This window comes from Phocoena sinus, chromosome 2, assembly GCF_008692025.1.
Source record: "Phocoena sinus isolate mPhoSin1 chromosome 2, mPhoSin1.pri, whole genome shotgun sequence".
Lineage (NCBI taxonomy): Eukaryota > Metazoa > Chordata > Mammalia > Artiodactyla > Phocoenidae > Phocoena > Phocoena sinus.
Genome location: NC_045764.1, coordinates 55,189,680 through 55,208,911, shown reverse-complemented (window position 1 = coordinate 55,208,911; position 19,232 = coordinate 55,189,680). Strand labels below are relative to the sequence as shown.

Sequence of the window (19,232 nt, the reverse complement as noted above, 5' to 3'; positions counted from 1 at the left end):
ACTTACCAAGGCTTGATTTGTGACCCAGGCTATGATCTATCCTGGAGAATGTTCCATGAGCACTTCAGAAAAATGTGTATCTTGTTGTTCTTGGATGGAATGTCCTATAAATATAAATTAAGTCCATCTTGTTTAATGTATCATTTAAAGCTTGTGTTTCCCTATTTATTTTCATTTTGGATGATCTGTCCATTGGTGAAAGTGAGGTGTTAAATTCCCCTACTATGAATGTGTTACTATCGATTTCCCCTTTTATGGCTGTTAGTTTTCGCCTTATGTATTGAGGTGCTCCTATGTTGGGTGCATAAATATTTGCAATTGTTATATCTTCTTCTTGGATCGATCCCTTGATCATTATGTAGTGTCCTTCTTTGTCTCTTCTAATAGTCTTTATTTTAAAGTCTATTTTGTCTGATGTGAGAATTGCTACTCCAGCTTTCTTTTGGTTTCCATTTGCATGGAATATCTTTTTCCATCCCCTTACTTTCAGTCTGTATGTGTCTCTAGGTCTGAAGTGGGTCTCTTGTAGACAGCATATATATGGGTTTTGTTTTTGTTTCCATTCAACCAATCTGTGTCTTTTGGTGGGAGTATTTAGCCCATTTACATTTAAGGTAATTATCGATATGTATGTTCCTATTCCCATTTTCTAAATTGTTTTGGGTTCGTTATTATAGGTGTTTTCCTTCTCTTGTGTTTCTTGCCTAGAGAAGTTCCTTTAGCATTTGTTGTGAAGCTGGTTTGGTGGTGCTGAACTCTCTCAGCTTTTACTTGTCTGTAAAGGTTTTAATTTCTCCATCAAATCTGAATGAGATCCTGGCTGGGTAGAGTAATCTTGGTTGCAGGTTTTTCTTCTTCATCACTTTAAATATGTCGTGCCACTCCCTTCTGGCTTGCAGAGTTTCTGCTGAAAGATCAGCTGTTAACCTTATGGCGATTCATTTCTGTGTTATTTGTTGTTTTTCCCTTGCTGCTTTTAATTTGTTTTCTTTGTATTTAATTTTTGACAGTTTGATTAATATGTGTCTTGGCATATTTCTCCTTGGATTTATCCTGTATGGGACTCTCTGTGCTTCCTGGACTTGATTAACTATTTCCTTTCCCATATTAGGGAAGTTTTCAACTATAATCTCTTCAAATATTTTCTCAGTCTCTTTCTTTTTCTCTTCTTCTTCTGGAACCCCTATAATTCGAATGTTAGTGCATTTAATGTTGTCTCAGAGGTCTCTGAGACTGTCCTCAGTTCTTTTCATTCTTTTTTCTTTATTCTGCTCTGCAGTACTTATTTTCACTATTTTATCTTCCAGGTCACTTATCCATTCTTCTGCCTCAGTTATTCTGCTATTGATCCCATCTAGAGTCTTCTTCATTTCATTTATTGTGTTGTTCATCATTCCTTGTTTCATTTTTAGTTCTTCTAGGTCCTTCTTAAATGTTTCTTGCATTTTTTCTATTCTATTTCCAAGATTCTGGATCATCTTTACTATTATTATTCTGAATTCTTTTTCAGGTAGACTGCCTATTTCCTCTTCATTTGTTAGGTCTGGTGGGTTTTTTACCTTGCTCCTTCATCTGCTGTGTGTTTTTCTGTCTTCTCATTTTGCTTGTCTTACTCTGTTTGAGGTCTCCTTTTTGCAGGCTGCAGTTTCGTAGTTCCCGTTGTTTTTGGTGTCTGTCCCCAGTTGCTAAAGTTCATTCAGTGGGTTGTGTAGGCTTCCTGGTGGAGGGGACTAGTGCCTGTGTTCTTGTGGATTAGGCTGGATCTTGTCTTTCTGGTGGGCAGGTCCAAGTCTGGTGGTGTGTTTTGGGGTGTCTGTGGACTTATGATTTTAGGCAGCCTCTCTGCTAATGGGTGGAGTTGTGTTCCTGTCTTTCTAGTTGTTTGGCATAGGGTGTCCAGCACTGTAGCTTGAGTGAAGCTGGGTGCTGGTGTTGAGATGGAGATCTCTGAGAGATTTTCTCCATTTGATATTATGTGGAGCTTGGAGGTCTCTTGTGTACCAGTCTCCTGAAGTTGGCTCTCCCACCTTGGAGGCACAGCACTGACTCCTGGCTGCAGCACCAAGAGCCTTTCATCCACACGGCTCAGAATAAAATGGAAAACAATTGAAAGAAAGAAAGAAAGAAAGAGAGAGAGAGAGAGAGAAAGGAAGGAAGGAAGGAAGGAAGAAAAAAGAGAAAGAAGGAAGGAAGAAGATAAAATAAACATAAAGTTATTAAAATAAAACATAAATATTAAGAAATAAAATTTTTTTAAGAAAAAAAACTGATGGATAGAACCCTAGGACAAATGGTTGAATCAAAGCTATACAGACAAAATCTCACACAGAAGCATACACATACACACTTACGAACAGAGGAAAAGGGGAAAAAATAATAAATCTTGCTCTCAAAGTCCACCTCCTCAATTTGGGATGATTCGTTGTCTATTCATGTATTCCACAGATGCAGGGTACATCAAGTTGATTGTGGAGCTTTAATCCGCTGCTTCTGAGGCTGCTGAGAGAGATTTTCCTTTCTCTTCTTTCTTCTCACAGCTCCCAGGGCTCAGTTTTGGATTTGGCCCTACCGCTGCATGTAGGTCACCGGAGGGCGTCTGTTCTTCTCTCAGAGAGGACAGGGTTAAAGGAGCAACTGCTTCGGGGACTCTGGCTCACTCAGGCCGGGGGGAGGGAGGGGTATGGAGTGCGGGGCGAGCCTGCAGTGGCAGAGGCCATCATGACGTTGCACCAGCCTGAGGCGCACCGTGCGTTCTCGGGAAGTTGTCCCTGGATCCCGGGACCCTGGCAGTGGTGGGCTGCACAGAATCCCCGAAATGGGGTGTGGATAGTGACCTGTTCTTGCACACAGGCTTCTTGGTGGTGGCAGCAGCAGCCTTAGCGTCTCATGCCCGTCTCTGCGGTCTGCGCTTTTAGCTGCGGCTCGTGCCCATCTCTGGAGCTCTTTTAAGCAGCGCTCTTAATACCCTCTCCTCGCGCACCAGGAAACAAAGAGGGAAGAAAAAGTCTCGTGCCTCTTCGGTAGGTGCAGCCTTTTCCCTGGACTCCCTCCTGGCTACCCGTGGTGCACTAACCCCCTGCAGGCTGTGTTCACGACGCTAACCCCAGTCCTCTCCCTGTGCTCCGACCTCAGCTCCCAGCCCCGCCCACCCTGGCGGGTGAGCAGACAAGCCTCTCAGGCTGGTGAGTGCCTTTTGACACCGATCCTCTGTGCGGAACTCTCTTCGCTTTGCCCTTCTCACCACTGTTGCTGTGCTCTCCTCTGCGGCTCCAAAGCTCTCCCCCTCCGCCACCCCCAGTCTCCGCCCGCGAAGGGGCTCCTAGTGTGTGGAAAACCATTTCTCCTTCACAGCTCCCTCCCAGTGGTGCAGGTCCTGACCCTATCCTTTTGTCTCTTTTTTTTTTTTTCTTTTGCCCTACCCAGGTACGTGAGGAATTTCTTGCCTTTTGGGAGGTCTGAGGTCTTCTGCCAGCATTCAGTAGGTGTTCTGTAGGAGTTGTTCCACGTGTAGATGTATTTCTGGTGTATCTGTTGGGAGGAAGGTGATCTCCACGACTTACTCTTCCACCATCTTCCCCTTGTCCTTCCATTCCATCTTTTGCTTGGTTGATAAATGTACATTATCGCTTCTCAGCTTTACATATTACATCTTTACATGCTATTACTACAATTCAAGATGGACCAAGAGCTGGGTTTCATATGAATGAGTTTATTCCCTCTTCTTGAGATCTGACATGAAGGAGTATTTCAGTAACAATTTTGCCTCTCATCCTTAAGGGCCAGTGAGAATTTTCATGCTGGTAAGCACTTTGTCCTGAAGATACTGACATTGTTCTCAGGGAGTGTAACCCTCCAGTGACAACTGGACTCTGGGGTCATCAGTGATGCTGGCCTCCATGGTGGAATAGTGTGGGCCAGTGTGTCCCAGGGAGATGGATTCCTGAGAGCTCAGTGTCTGCCACATGTTTCATTCTAAAGTTCCCTTTTATAAGTGTGCCTGGATAAATGGTGACTTCAAAAATGGACCTCAGTGGAATCTGAACAAAATGAGTGACAAAATCGCTTATGTGAGCTGAGGTCCAGTCCACAGACAATGCGAGGCAAAAGTGTGGAAGGATATTCAATTTGCTCAGCAGGTGGTGTCCCCCAGAAAGGACTATGGTATTGAAAAACTAAGATGCTGGCATACACTAGAGGAACTGAATTGTACAAAGGTCGCTAAATAACCAATTTGGGGATGATATAATAACTCTTTGGGTACTTGGCTGCCAGCATGTACAAACTTGTAGTAAATAAACTCTGGGTAATCACCACTTGAATAATGAGTTCTATGAGAAATCTTTGTAACTACACTTGAACTATTTACACATTTATCTGAGCCACCAAAATCTTCTGAGTGATTATTGATATCTTTAGTGTGCTTAGATTGTCAAAATTCAAAGATATTGTATTATGAACTTCTACTTTTCCTTTTCTATTAAGTGGAACAATTATATGTAAATTGAAGAGTAGATGTGTGGAATCTTCACAACATATTTTAATTTGCTTGCCAACCCAGACACCAGAAGTAGAACAGTTGTTTCTTTGTTTTTCATTTTTCTTACAAACTGAGCAAGTAATTTCATATATTTTGAATGCTGGCTTCAATTACTAATAGTTTTTTGATGTGAAATGATTATACTTCAAATTCTTAGATTTTTACATGGATATCATTGGCCCCTTTCATATATTCTCAATGGGTTTCTAATGTGTTTAAAGAGACATCCTAGTTACAGTAAATGATTTTGCAGTGACTGTTTTGGGGAAACTTTGAGACAAATATCTTAGAAAAAATTATATCTGTTCTACTGTGATCAAAGTTGTGAGCATAATTGTTCTTGTCATCTCATGATCCAAGGAATATCTATTATGAATACTTACAACTTCTTACAGCTGAATATTCCATTAGGAAAACTTTGTTTTGCAATTTCCCTAATTTCCTGTGTACTTTTTATATTGACCATGACATTAGAATTCCATGAATGTCATCACCACACCATTGAAGTACTGATTTTGTCACTTGTGCCAGCTCTCTTAACTGAGAAGTAACAAAACAATGCACTCCTAGGGTAACATCCAATTTTAGTAAATTTACTTTTCTGGATTATTTTTATTATTTTTTAAGTAATCAAAAATTGTATTGAGTTGTTGAATAATCAGTTAATACAAACAACGCTATTAGCTTTAATAATCTGTTGAGGCATCTGAGGCTTCAGTCTCCTTTATTTTTAAGATTTTATGCTTTACTTTAACCAGAAACATCCTAGAGGAGTAATAAATTAGGAGATTTTACATAAAGATACATAGCACATCTTCTTGTCTTATGCAATTTTGACAAATAGACATGTATACCTTTCACCTTTTCACATTTATACTTTCCCACAAGTAGATATGGACCAAAAACTAGGTTTCATATGGACGAGTTTCTTCCTACTCCTTGATATGTGCCATGAAGGAAAATATTAGGAATAATTCTGCCTTCCATCCTCAAGGGCCAGTGGGAATTCTAATGTACTTTTTCCTGAAAATACTCCATCCCAGGGAGACGGAGTCCTGAGAGCTCAGTGTCTGCCACATATCTAAGGATCAAGGTCTCTTTCACAAATGTGCCTGGATCGATGATGACTTCAAAAATGGATATTGTTGGAATCTGAACAAAATTAGTGACAAAATCACTGATGTGAACTGAGGTCCAGCAGAAGAGACCATGCTAGGCAAAAATGTTGGGGTAGAGCTCAGTTTGGTCAGCTAGTGGTACCTATAGGGTCCATAGTAATTGAATGCTATCCTGATTGCATACATTAAAGGAATTGAATTTCACAGAGGTCTATAAATATCTGACTTAGGGATGACATGGCAACTCTGAATGCTTGGCTGGCAGTTTCCATGCATTCACAGTAACCAGATCCTGGAGAACCAGCACAGGAGTAGAGAGGCTGGTGGTAAATGGTTATGTCTACCATGAACTATTCACGCATTTTTCTTAGGTGCCTAAGTCTTCAGAGTGAAGTCAATTAGGTATTCAAGGCAGAATATATGAGTGTTTATTTATCTCTTAAAGTAAAAGAAAAACATAGAAATTGAAGAGCAGTTTCTATTTGTCAAAATGTCTTCCAGAACATTTTAATTTCCTTGCTGACCAAGTCACAAGTATTAGAAGAGTTTTTTTCCCTGTCACCCAAAGAGGAATTTTCTAGACGTTTATGTTATGGATCCAAATAGATGCTGTATTAAACATATTTAATTAAAAATTATTACATTTCCAATTATTTATATTTTAGGTAGATTTCATTGCCCAGTATTCATATTGTGTTAGTGGGTTTCATAGTGTTGAAGGGGAGATCCTAGTATTAATGCCTGCTGCTGAGGGAAGGCTTTGGGGAAACTTTGAGACCAAGGCCTTACAACTTTCAGTGTTACCCTGATCCAAGTAGTGAGCATTATTTTTCTTCTTATACAGATAGTCAAGGGAATATCTATAGTTTATTCCTTATAATCTGTTATTAGTTAGTAAACTTTCAATTATGATGGTTTGGTTTGTCAAATTCCCTAATTTCCCAATATATTCGGTAGATTAGAGGTGATATTGAAGTTGGATGGAATTCCTCCCACTTCTTTAAGGAGCTGCTGATTTTGTCATTCATACCAGCTCCCTGCTGCATAAATAATCACAACAATGCACTCCAGAGGTAACATTGCAACTTTTAATAAATGTATTTTCCTGGGTTAGTATGTGTTTTTAGCGAGCAAGATTACAGATGGTCTTTTGGAGTCTGTTAATCTGAACATGTGAGGCTTTTAGTAGTCTGGGTCATCTGAGGTTTCTGTGTACTTTTTTCCCAGGATTTTAATGCTTCCTCCATTTTGAATAACATCAGAAGATCCTACTAGGGAAATAGTATTTTTGTATACTTGTGCATAGTAAACATCTTGTGTTCTGCGTGTTTAACAGGTGGACACATATACTTCTCATCTTTCCATAATTTTACTCTATGCCAGCATATCGACATGGACCAAGAACTCAGTTTTGTATAAAAGTGTGGGCCACTGTCACAGGGAGATGGAGTCCTGAGAGCTCAGTGTCTGCCACATATCTCAGGATCAAGGTCTCTTTCACAAATGGGCCTGGATTGATGATGACTTCAAAAATGGATCTCGTTGGAATCTGAACAAAATGAGTGACAAAATCACTTATGTGAACTGAGATCCAGCATAAGAGACCACTTTAGGCAAAAATGTAGAGGATTCAGTTTGGTCAGCTAGTAGTATCCCCCATAAAAGGACTATGATATTAGAAAACTAAGATGCTGGTGTATGCTACAGGAAATGAATTGTACAGAAATTATAAATAACCATTGTGGAATGACAACTCTGAGTGCTTGACAGGCAGTATCTTTACACCCATAGTAAACAAACAGTGGAGAATCAGCACATGAAATAGTTGTGCTTACACTAGGACATTCTCACAGTTTCCTTAGATGTTGCAGTCTTTTGTGAAGATCAGCGTGTTTAGGTCTATTAGATAGCCAATTAGAAAGAAATTATTAGTTTTTGCTTGTCATTTATCTCTTAAGTGAAAGAAATATGGGAAAATAGAAGAGTTGATTGCATTAGTGAGGTTATGTTTTAATTTGCTTGCTAACCTATCAATTCAAAGAGTAGAATATGTTTTTTTCTTTTTCTTGTCACTCAGGGAGAAATTTCCTAGATATTTGATGATGGATTAAATTTAGATATTTCATTAAACATTTTTAACATGAAATGATTAAATTTCTAATTCTTGGAATTTTATGTGGATATCATCAGCGAATATTCATATTCCTTCAATGGGTTTATATGTTTAAAGAGATGTTCTAATTTTAGTAAGTAATAGGGGGAATTTTGGGTCAACTTTGAGATGAATGTCTTAGAAAAATTGATTTTCTATTCTACCCTTTTCCAAGGAACAAACATAATTTTTTCTCATTATATAGATGGTCAAGTGAATATCTGTGGTTAATTCCTTATTACTTTTTATCAATTGACATTCAATTGGGAAGGTTTTATTTCACAACTTCCTTTATTTCCTCTGTGCTGTGAAAGATGGAAGTGACTTTGGAATTGCATGGAATACTCACCACCATAAAAAAGTGCTGATTTTGTTGCTTTCACCTGTTCCCTCTCCTGGGATGGAACAAAATAATGAACTCCAAAGGTAATAACAAATTTTAAACAAATTTTCTTTTTATGGCTTATTCTTATTATATTTTTTGTAATCAGGTAGATAATTGGTTTTGTTAAGTATCTGTTAATCCAAATAATGTGTTATTAATTATCTGGTGAGGTCCAATATTTTGTCTCCTTTATTTCCAAGGTTTTTGTGCTTTCTCCCTTTGAATAACATCAGAAACATTCTAGTAAAGTAATATGTGTATATTTAATATGAAGGTACATAATAAATCTGCTTGTCTTTTGCATGTTTGAAAAATAGACATATATACATCTCATTTTTCCATATTTTTACTCTAGTTCCACAGATATGGACCATTGGTTGAGTTTAATATGAAAGAGTTTATCCCTCTTCTTGAGAGGTGACATGAAGGAAAGTATTGAAAATAATTTTACCATCTCATCCTCAAGAGCCAGTGGGAATTGTAACATCAGTAAGCATTTCATCCTGAAAATACTGACATTCCTCTTAGGACATTGTAACACTCATATGACAGTGAGACTCTGGCTGTGCTAGTCAGTCATGGGACTGTTATCGACTGTGATGACTGGTCTGCATTATTGAATACTGTGGGTCAATGTGTCTGAGGTGTCAGATCCCTGAGTGCTCAGTGACTGCCACATATCTCAGGATCAAAGTCCCTTTTACTAATGTGCCTGGATTAATGATAACTTCACATATGTTTCTCATTGGAATATGAACAAACTGAATGACAAAATCATTTGTCAGCTGAGGTCCCTCCCAGGGACCATGCTAGGCAAAAAATGTGGAGGGAGCTCAATTGGTCTAGTAGAGGTACCAGCCAGGACTAAAGTGTTTGAAAGCTCACCTGATTGCATACATTAAGGGAAATGAGCTGTACAGAGATCTATAAATGTCTGGTTTAGGGACGACGTGGAAACTCTTAGAGTGCTTGGCTGACAACATCCATTCACTAATAGTAATCAGACTCTGGAGAATCGGCACATTAGTAGTGAGACCAAGGATATATGTTTTTGTCTACCCTTGAGCCATTCACAACATTTCCTTAGATGCTACAATCTTGTGAGTGAGCAGTAGTCTATTGAGGTCAATTACATAGTCAGTTCAAAAGATATTATGTCTTTACTTGTCAATTTTTTTAGGTAAAGCAAATATATGGAAATTTAAAAGTAGTTTGTATTTACAGGAATATCTTAGGGCATGTTTTGATTTGATTGTTAACTCAGTCACAAAAATTCATACAGTTATTTTTCTTCTCACCCAAAGAGAACTTTTCTAGACGTTTGAGTGATGGAGTCAAGTATATGCTGCACTAAATATTTTTAATTGTAAAATTATTGCGTTTCCAGGTCTTGGCATTTTATTGGTTAATATTCATATTCCTTCAGTCTGTTTCACATGTGTTTTAAGGGAGATCCCAGTTTTAATGAATGATTCTAAGGGTCCTTTGGAGAAATTTTGACCAGGTCTTAGAACAAATGACTTTCTATACGTTCCTGTTCCATGGAACAATGCTATTTTTATTCTTATCATACAGGTGGTCAGCAAATATATGTAATTAATTTCTTATAACCTCTTATCAATTAATATTCAACTTGGAAGGTTTTCTTTCCCAACTCCTCTAATTTCCTCTGTGGTTTGTAGGTTGGAAGTAATATTGGAATTACATGGAATTCTTACCACCCCACCAAACAAGAGCTGGTTTTGTCACTTCTGCCAGCTCCTTATCTAAGAAGAAATCCAATGATGCACTCTCAAGGTAACATCTAATCTTTTATAAATTTTTCCTGAGTTATTGTTTTTTAAGTAATTAAGAATTTAATTGGTGTTTTGTAGAGTCTGTCAATTCAAACAGTGTGAAGACTTAATAATCTGGTGATTCTTTGAGGCTTCTTTCTGTTCTTTTCCAGAATTTTTGCATTTTCTCAGTCTTCCCACTAATGCCTCATACAGGAATTAAGCATGGAGATGAAAGTAAAGCCATTCCTTACCAGTGTGGCAGAGAAAAACTGTTTCTACTGAGGGGTGTGCTTGGCCAAATGTCACTGAATCCTCAGCAGTGTGGCCTGATGAGCACCACCCTGACAATAGGATGGGAAATATTTCATGGTGAGAGGGCTCAGTGTCTGACTTTTCCTCTCTGCACCCTCCCAACCTCTCTAGTCACATGTCAGTATTTATTGTGCCTGTGTGAGTCCTGCCTGCATTGCTGTGACCATACCATGTAGAATCAGGCGTAGAGTAACTGTGCATCCTCTGCAAATTGCCAGGTTTCCTGAGCTCAAGCAAGTTTAGTGCTATAAGTGATTTTTAGACAACTGTTCTTTATTTCCCTATCATGGCAGTTTTCTCCTCCCCAATCCATTGGGTCATCTTTGAGGATAAAATAATTCTGAGGTTTAATTTACAGAATATATATGCATTATATGCATTGTTGTGGTTGAATTGTTCACCAGGCCAACATTTTCCTGGAACTTTAAGCACATTCCGACAGTCTGATTTCACATTTAATTTGTCTGGCAGAAAATGTTGGACAATATTTGCTCTTATGGAGGCCAGAGAGCCTAACACAATTAATGTTGTTGGAATAACACTGGAAGCACCCTAGCAGAGCAATGCATTAGCTTATTTCATAGGAGGGTACATTATTGAACCCTACTGTCTTATGCCTGACTGGCCAATGGACAGGTTTACTTCTAATCTTTCCACATTTTTATTCTACTCCCACAGGGTAACAAGGATAGAGCTCAGGTTTCCTATGAAAATGTTTATTCCTTCTCCTTGAGATGCAACATGAAGGAAAGGCCCATCCTAAGAGGCCAGTGGGAATTCTCAAGTCAGTAAGCATTTGTCCCTAAAATATTGACCTTCCTTCTAAGGATTATATAATATTCCAATTACCATAGGCACTGTCTATGATAGCTGTGAAACCTGGATCACTGATGTGGGGTCTGGTCTCCATAACTGAGTAGAGTAGATAAGTGATGAACTTCAGAGTCTCTTTCACTTTCTGAGGTGAGCAGTGCCCTACTTAAAAACTCATGTGTATCAATGATTGCTATAATAATTGATCTCATTTAAAAATCTGAACAAAATGAGTTACACAATCACTTCTGTGAAACTGAGGTCTAGCATAGATACCCACCCTAAGCAAAATATTTGCAGGGTGGAGATCAGTGATTTCATTCATGTGGTATCAGGAAGAACTGTGGTATTAGAAAGCTAAGCTGCTTGCATGCATTAGAGGAACTGAACTGTACAGTGTCTATTCATATCTAATTGTCAGGTGAAATTGCAACCCTTTGAGTCTTTAGCTGGCAGCATAAATACACTTGTAGTAAACAGACCCTGGGGAACTAGCACATGAGCACTGAAGATTCTAGAAATGGTTGTACCTACACTTGAGCCATTCACACAGTTGTCTGAGCTGCTGGAGTCCTCTCTTGAGTGCTATTTATAGGTGGTCAAAATACAGATTATGGATTTTTACTTTTCTGTAGTAAGTGAAACAAATATATGATAATTAAAAAGTAGGTACTATATGTGAGACCTTCACAATATATTTTAATTTGCTTGCCAACCAGTCACTAGGATTGAATTATTGTTTCTTTGTTTTTTGTTTTTCTCATCAACCAAAAGAGCAACACACGAGTACTGACTTCAACTATATACTGCGTTAAACATTTTCAGATGTTAAATGATTAAATTTCCAGTTCTTGTGTTTGTTTGTTTGTTTTACATGGATTTCCTTATACACTTTTATATACCCCCAATGGATTTCTAATGTGTTTAAAGAAAGATCCTAGTTATAATGAATGAAGTTATGGTGGGTACACTGAGGAAACTTTGAGACAAATGTCTTAGAACAAATATTTCTAAATTAATATGTTCCAAGGAGTGAGCATTTATAGTTCTTGTCATATTGATTGCCCTGAATATCTTTGATGTATTCCTTATAACAACTTGTTACTAAATATTACATTAGGAAAGTTTTGTTTCTCAGCTCCCTAATTTTCCTTGTGCTTTGCAGATTGGAAGTGATGTTAGAAAGAAGGGATATTTTGCTGCTTGTAATTCTCACTGCCACACCAAAGAAGTGCTGTTTTTGTCACTTGCACTAGCTCCATTCTCTGGGAAAAATCAAAACAATGCCTTCCATATGTAATATCCAATTTTAATAAATGTATGTTCCTAGAATATTTTACTAAGCAATTTAGAATTTTATTGCTTTTGTGAGGTGTCTGTTAATCCAAAGAGTGTGAGGCATTAATAATCTGGTGAGTCATATGAGGCACTTTTCCACCCCCAATTTTTGCACTATCTGTCTTTTGAATAATTTCAGAAACATCTCAGTAGAATGATAATATGTATTACACTATGCATATACGTAGTGAATGCTCCTGTCTTGTATATAGTTGACAAATGGACTCATCCTACTTCTCATCTAGATGCACATTTATTCTTTCCCACAGGTTGACGTGTTCCAAAAACTGGGTTTCATAAGGATGAGTTTATCCCTTCCCCGTGAGATGAGACATGAACGAAAGTGTTGGGAATAATTCTGCTTCCCATCATCAAAGGTCTGTGTGAATTCTCACAAAGGTAAGCATTTTGTCCTGAGGATACTGATATTCTTTTAGGGACTTGAAATGTTCCAATGACACTGAGAGTCTATCTGCATTAGTCAGACATGGAACTGGATCACTCACTGTTTGCTGGTCTCCATGACTTAGCAGCATGGACTGTGTATCCAGTGGTGATGGGATCCTTATTGTTCAGTGTCTGTCACCTATCTCAGGCTCACTGTTGCTTTATAAACATGCTGGGGCCAATGATGGCTTCAATAATTGATCTGTTGGAAAATCTTGACAAAATGAGTGACAGATTTACTTCTCTGAAACTGAGTTCAAGATATATAAAAGGACATATAACAAAATTAGTGTTACTCTGAAGTAGATTGTGATAATTTAAGGTGCATTTGTAAACCCTAGGGTCAGTACTAAGCAAATAACTCAAAAACATTAAAAGAACTACCAAAGAATTAAAATAGTACAATAAGAAGTATCTATTTAACACAAACAAGGCAGCTAAGAATGAACAGAGAAACCAAAATGATATGACATCTAGAAAACAGATAGGAAAATGGCAGGCATAAATCCAACCACATGACCATTATATTAAATTTAAAAGACAGAAACTGGGAGATTTAATTTAAAAAATTAAACAGGGCTTCCCTGGTGGCGCAGTGGTTGAGAGTCCGCCTGCCAATGCAGGAGACACGTGTTCGTGCCCTGGTCCGGGAGGACCCCACATGCCACGGAGCGGCTGGGCATGTGAGCCATGGCCGCTGAGCCTGTGCGTCTGGAGCCACAACAGTGAGAGGCCTGCATACTGCAAAAAAAATAAAATAAAATAAAATAAAATAAAAAGAATAATTTAGCTTAATCCAATGTTTCTAGGTATTTGGATATTATTGACAGGCATATTTTTTCTAAAGATGGTCTTATGATAATTGATAAACTAGAAACAATTTTCTTTTGCCATTGGAATTGTTGGGAGCGTCTGTTGGACTTCACCAGGTTGTAATAGAGAAACCATGTTTTCATTGATCTGTACATAATAGTAAAAAAAATTGTTTTCTAACATTTAGTCTTAATGGAATGGGAATATTTTCCCTTGCTAACATAATTATTGGTCAGATACTCTCTGTGTCTATTGGACCTCAGGGGGAAAAGAGAGCAGTGCATGTCTGAAGGTTGCGCACATAACACACAAAGGACTTAGCGACATCCACCCTGCCCAGTCTGTGTGTAGCACAGGATACCCACATTTTATGAATGTTTTATTGTTAAATTAGATTACATGCATGTGTGTTTTTGTACAGTTTATATGTACACATAGGTGTATTTATATCTGCATATACTCTTTCTTAAACTGTTATTTTTCCTCTTTTTTTTTTTCCTGTCAGGTGATAGAGCCTAGAAGGAAAGGGAAACTGTCTATGCTTTTTCCTTAACTTTTGAATGTCAGTTCTAGAGAAGGAGGTGACAACTTACTTCTCAGCCAGTGCTCTCTCTTCCTACCTGTGGTCCTTTGGACACCCTCGCAGGTATGACTATACAGGCAGGGAGCTGCATGTTTATTAGAAAAAGGCCTCAGGTGGATAGGCATTGATAGATCTTGCTCTTCTTAAGTTTGATGACATTTGGTTGTAGCTAAATAGCATTAAAAACCAATCCAAGATCCAGATGAGAGTGAGAATAGTAATTGGAAGTTACAGCTTTGGGTCATAACAGGTCTTCCTAAATGGGGGTCTTTCCTCAACTCTTCTATCCTAAAACTAAATTTACCTCTATAAGACCATTTACTAAGTTACTTCTCAGCTCTTTATTTGTATGACTGATTCATCAAATGGGGTTTTAATTTCTTATGGCCTGATGTTTTTAGATTCATTTTTGTGACACAAGCACCTAATGGGCTGTCAGACATAAAGTAGGATTTCAATAAAATTTTATTGAGAATAGATATATGAATAGATGATATAGAGTGATTTTATAAATAACCTGGCCAACTAAGCAGAAAAAAATAAATGATAAAAAAGAAACAATTTTCAGCAGGATCCAGGCAATCCAGTCAGCTTTGGAAATGTATGAGAGAAAGGCTCTTGATACAAGGTGCTGATATTGAAATGTATAGAATTATGAGCAGCTAGCTAGGTATAATTTCAGAGCTGCATAACAGAGTAGAAAGCAGCTTCCAAATTAAATCAATCTGGGAGAGTACCGAACGGTGACTTCCCAGCTTCCAGCTGAATTGCGTTTTTCACTGGAAGTGGTGTTTCTTTTCTTTTCTTCCCCCCACCCTCAGAAGATGACTTCTTGGGAACTCTTTTGGGAATGAATGATACCAGTAAATCCCTGAAGCAAGATTCTTCAGACAGAGCCTATTCACTTACCTGTTGTCCAAGGGCTACCCTCTGAAGGTAAGGTTTTTGTCAGAATAGTCCTCGCTTTCTAGGAACAACCACATCTGGGTAGAAAGTTAGACATTAATTTTCTGAAGATTGATAACTTGTGGTTACATTCTAATTGAAAGGCCAGATTGTATAATGAGTTAAGAGATATAACTTCTGGCCTGTGTGAGGTGATACCTCACTGTTGTTTTGATTTGCATTTCTCTAATGATTAGTGATGTTGAGCATCTTTTCATGCATTTGTTGGCCATCTGTATGTCTTCTTTGGAGAAATGTCTATTTAGATTTTCTGCCCATTTTTGGACTGGGTTGTTTGTTTTTGTGATATTGAGCTGCATGAGCTGCTTGTATATTTTGGAGATTAATCCTTTGTCAGTTGCTTCATTTGCAAATATTTTGTCCCATTCTGAGGGTTGTCTTTTCGTCTTGTTTATGGTTTCCTTTGCTATGCAAACGCTTTTAAGTTTCATTAGGTCCCATTTTTTATTTTTGTTTTTATTTCCCTTACTCTAGGAGGTGGTTCTAAAAGGATCTTGCTGTGATTTATGTCATAGAGTGTTCTGGCCATGTTTTCCTCTAAGAGTTTTATAGTGTCTGGCCTTACATTTAGGTCTTTCATCCATTTTGAGGTATCACCTCACACCGGTCAGAATGGCCATCATCAAAAAAATCTACAAACAATAAACGCCGGAGAGGGTGTGGAGAAAAGGGAACCCTCCTTCACTGTTGGTGGGAATGTAAATTGATACAGCCACTATGGAGAACAGTTTGAAGGTTCCTTAAAAAACTAAAAATAGAACCACCATATGACCCAGCAATCCCACTACTGGGCATATACCCTGAGAAAACCATAATTCAAAAAGAGACATGTACCACAATGTTCACTGCAGCACTATTTACAATAGCCAGGACATGGAAGCAATCTAAATATCCATCAACAGATGATTGGATAAAGAAGATGTGGCACATATATACAATGGAATATTACTCAGCCATAAAAGGAAACGAAACTGAGTTATTTGTAATGAGGTGGATGGACCTAGAATCTGTCATACAGAGTAAAGTAAGTCAGAAAGAGAAAAAGAAACACCATATGCTAATGCATATATATGGAGTTTTAAAAAGCAGTACTGATGGACCTAGTGGCAGGGCAGGAATAAAGATGCAGATGTAGAGAACAGACTTGAGGGCACAGGATGGGGGGGAAGGGGAAGCTGGGATGAAGTGAGAGAGTAGCATTGATGTATATACACTACCAAATGTAAAATGGATGGCTAATGGGAAGCTACTGCATAGCACAGGGAGATCATCTTGGTACTTTGTGATGACCTGGAGAGATGGGATAGGGAGGGTGGGAGGGAGGCTCAAGAGGGAGGGGATAGGGGGATATAGGTATACATATAGCTGATTCACTTTGTTGTACAGCAGAAACTAACACAACATTGTAAAACATTTATACTACAATAAAGATGTGGGGGGAAAAAGAGATACAACTTTTCTTGTATATCTTCATAGTTTTCTACATCTCAGTTAGTATATTTACTGTTAATATGAAAGATTTTCTTAACTTTTCTTATCCAATAAACTAAACTCCTTGGCTGGATCCATTGTGTTACCAGAGAATTATTATATGCATGAGATATAATAGATTCTCAATAATTATTAGACTGGAAGGTAGACAAGTAGTTTTGCCTGAAATAATTGAGTCAATGAATGAGTGACCTAGAACTTTAAAGAGCCAAATTCAGAGTGGAGGAGACAGATAAAAATCTGAGATAGCTGGAGATCTCCATCATTTTTTGGCCAAGCAAAGGAGAAAAAAGTATCACCAGTGTTTGGCATCCTTTAGGAAGACTTAAAGTCACTTTTCTGGCCATAGCAGCCACCCAGTTGCTGAAAATGTGGTTTTCTTTGTGTATTCTGGGTAGATTTTTTCCAGAACATGTAGAGGAAGAGTGTACAAGGATTTCATAGCCCCCCTGACAAGCTCCTTAGAAAATGTGTGCCTCACCTTTGCCAATTTTCCCCACTGTGTCCTTGCAGGTGATGACCACAGAGACGAGGTGGATTTGTTACTGTGGGTACCATTACTTCTACCATCAGCTTCTTCAAAACAATGATACAGTCTTCTTTGTGCATGGAAACTCTTCTATTTCCTGTGTTGCAGTGGATTCCTCCTGCAGATAAGAAATGCTTAACTGAGAAATGCTCATGTTGGGATATCATCGATGAGACTTTAATTTGGGCATGGTGACTGTTTCCCTTGCTTCCACTTGACTCAATCCCAGGAGCCTCAGTAGAGGAAATATTATTGCACAAGAAACTCAGAATGATGGAATTGCTCAGTGCTCCCATAAATACACATTTATAATTTTCATTTGCCATGTGGTAAATTTAAAAATTAACATCTATTAAAATTTTTTCAAAAATTCAAAGCATATCTAAATATCTAATATATAAATTAAGTGCCCTCCTTTCTCCCAATTCTATCCCCTAGCGTTATCCTCTATTAAGTGAGTTGTGTGCATTCTTTAAGTGGATAGATGCACACACACACAAACACACACACACAAGGTATTTTGGGGGGTTCTGGAAGTGGAGCTATATTGTACACATTATTCTTCAAATTGCATTTCATTTAACAGTTTTTTCAATACCTTTTTCTGTTTCAGTAATACATATCTGTGTCATTTGTTGAATGACTGCATGATTGTTTTGTACATGAAATATAATTAAATGTTTTAAGCATTTCTCATTCATAGATATTTATGTTAGCACCAAATTTCTGTGCAATGAACCTCCCTATATATCAATAATTTGCATTTGTCTATTATATCATAATAAATTACTCAGCAGTGAAAATACTGGGATTAAGTATATGCACATTTCAAATTTTGAAAATGATCACAAGATTTCCTTTAAAATGTGGTAACAACTTTATCCTCAAATGGCAATGAATGAGATTGCCAGCTTTCCCACAACCTCACAGATAATGAACTTTATGACTATTTAAAATCTTTGCCAGTGTGATAGCCCAAACTATTGTCTTAAATTGTATTTCTTTCATTTTTGAGTATGATCATTTTTTCATATGTTTATTAGCCATCTGTATTTTTAAATTTTCTTTTTATATCCAATTTTGGAGGTGGGTGGAGGTTTTAATCTCTTGCTAATTTCAGAGAGCTCATTTATTATTGGGGGAATAAGCTTTAGATTGTCAAGCATTACAGATATTTTTTACACACTTTTAAACTTCATTTTTGTTATAAGAATGTGTATGACTGTTATGTGTCCAAGTATAACCATGTTCGCTTCTATGGTTTCTGAGTTTCATGTCATTTTAGAAAGATATTTACACTGATCCCATAAAACTCTCCACCTATGTTAACTTCTAATTATTTTGTGTTTTTTAATTCAAATTCTTAAATCATGAGAAAGTTTTTTTATTTCAAATCTTAAAGTTACCAAGTTATTTGCCATTACTTGCAATTTATTTGCCAATAATTGCCCATTTATCTGTAATGCCATCTTGCATATATGCTGTATTCTCATCTGTGACTGGCTCCATTTTTGTTCTGTGGGTCTGTGTGTCTCTTCTTCTGCCTCCTGTCTCATGTGTCTTCTCATTGGAAGAAATTACAGTTTAGACTGCAATTTCATCAACTTCAATAAATTAATTTAGTGGAGAATTGGTTTTTAACAATAGTCTTCCTATCCAAGAACAAGGTATGTCTTTCTTTTTATTCAATAAGTTTAATTACTGTTAATATTTTCACTTTGTGGTGGGGGTATCTTCTTTCAGTTTATTTTCTTACTTGATAATTTTTCTATATCTGAAAGTTTTGTTTTGTTTTGAGGGTAAGTGATCTCCTTACTCTTTCTCATGGATTTTCAGAATTTTTTTTCAAGTTATGTACTAAATCCTTTGAAAATACTGATAGTTGTGATTCTCCTCTTCCAAATGATCTGGATTTTAGTTATGTTGATAAAATTCACTGACTGATACTTTCAGAGCACTTAAACAATTGT

At 37.5% G+C, this 19,232-nt stretch overlaps 1 long non-coding RNA gene and 3 pseudogenes across 2 annotated transcripts; all 4 read left to right on the top strand.

Annotated features, from left to right (window-relative positions):
* The first annotated feature begins 5,442 nt into the window (after window positions 1–5,442).
* Window positions 5,443–18,818, top strand: LOC116746268. 2 transcript variants are annotated; one of them, XR_004347662.1, is made up of 9 exons: window positions 5,443–8,233; window positions 8,548–8,681; window positions 9,875–9,989; window positions 10,141–10,339; window positions 10,961–11,066; window positions 12,703–12,832; window positions 14,199–14,339; window positions 15,101–15,212; window positions 17,247–18,818. It is a non-coding gene; the product is annotated as an uncharacterized LOC116746268 (long non-coding RNA). The 2 variants fall into 2 exon arrangements; XR_004347661.1 differs by having other exon boundaries at window positions 15,098–15,212.
* On the top strand, window positions 5,652–5,733 carry LOC116750148 (annotated as a pseudogene).
* On the top strand, window positions 7,167–7,248 carry LOC116750147 (annotated as a pseudogene).
* Window positions 11,276–11,360, top strand: LOC116750149 (annotated as a pseudogene).
* Window positions 18,819–19,232: the final 414 nt, after the last annotated feature.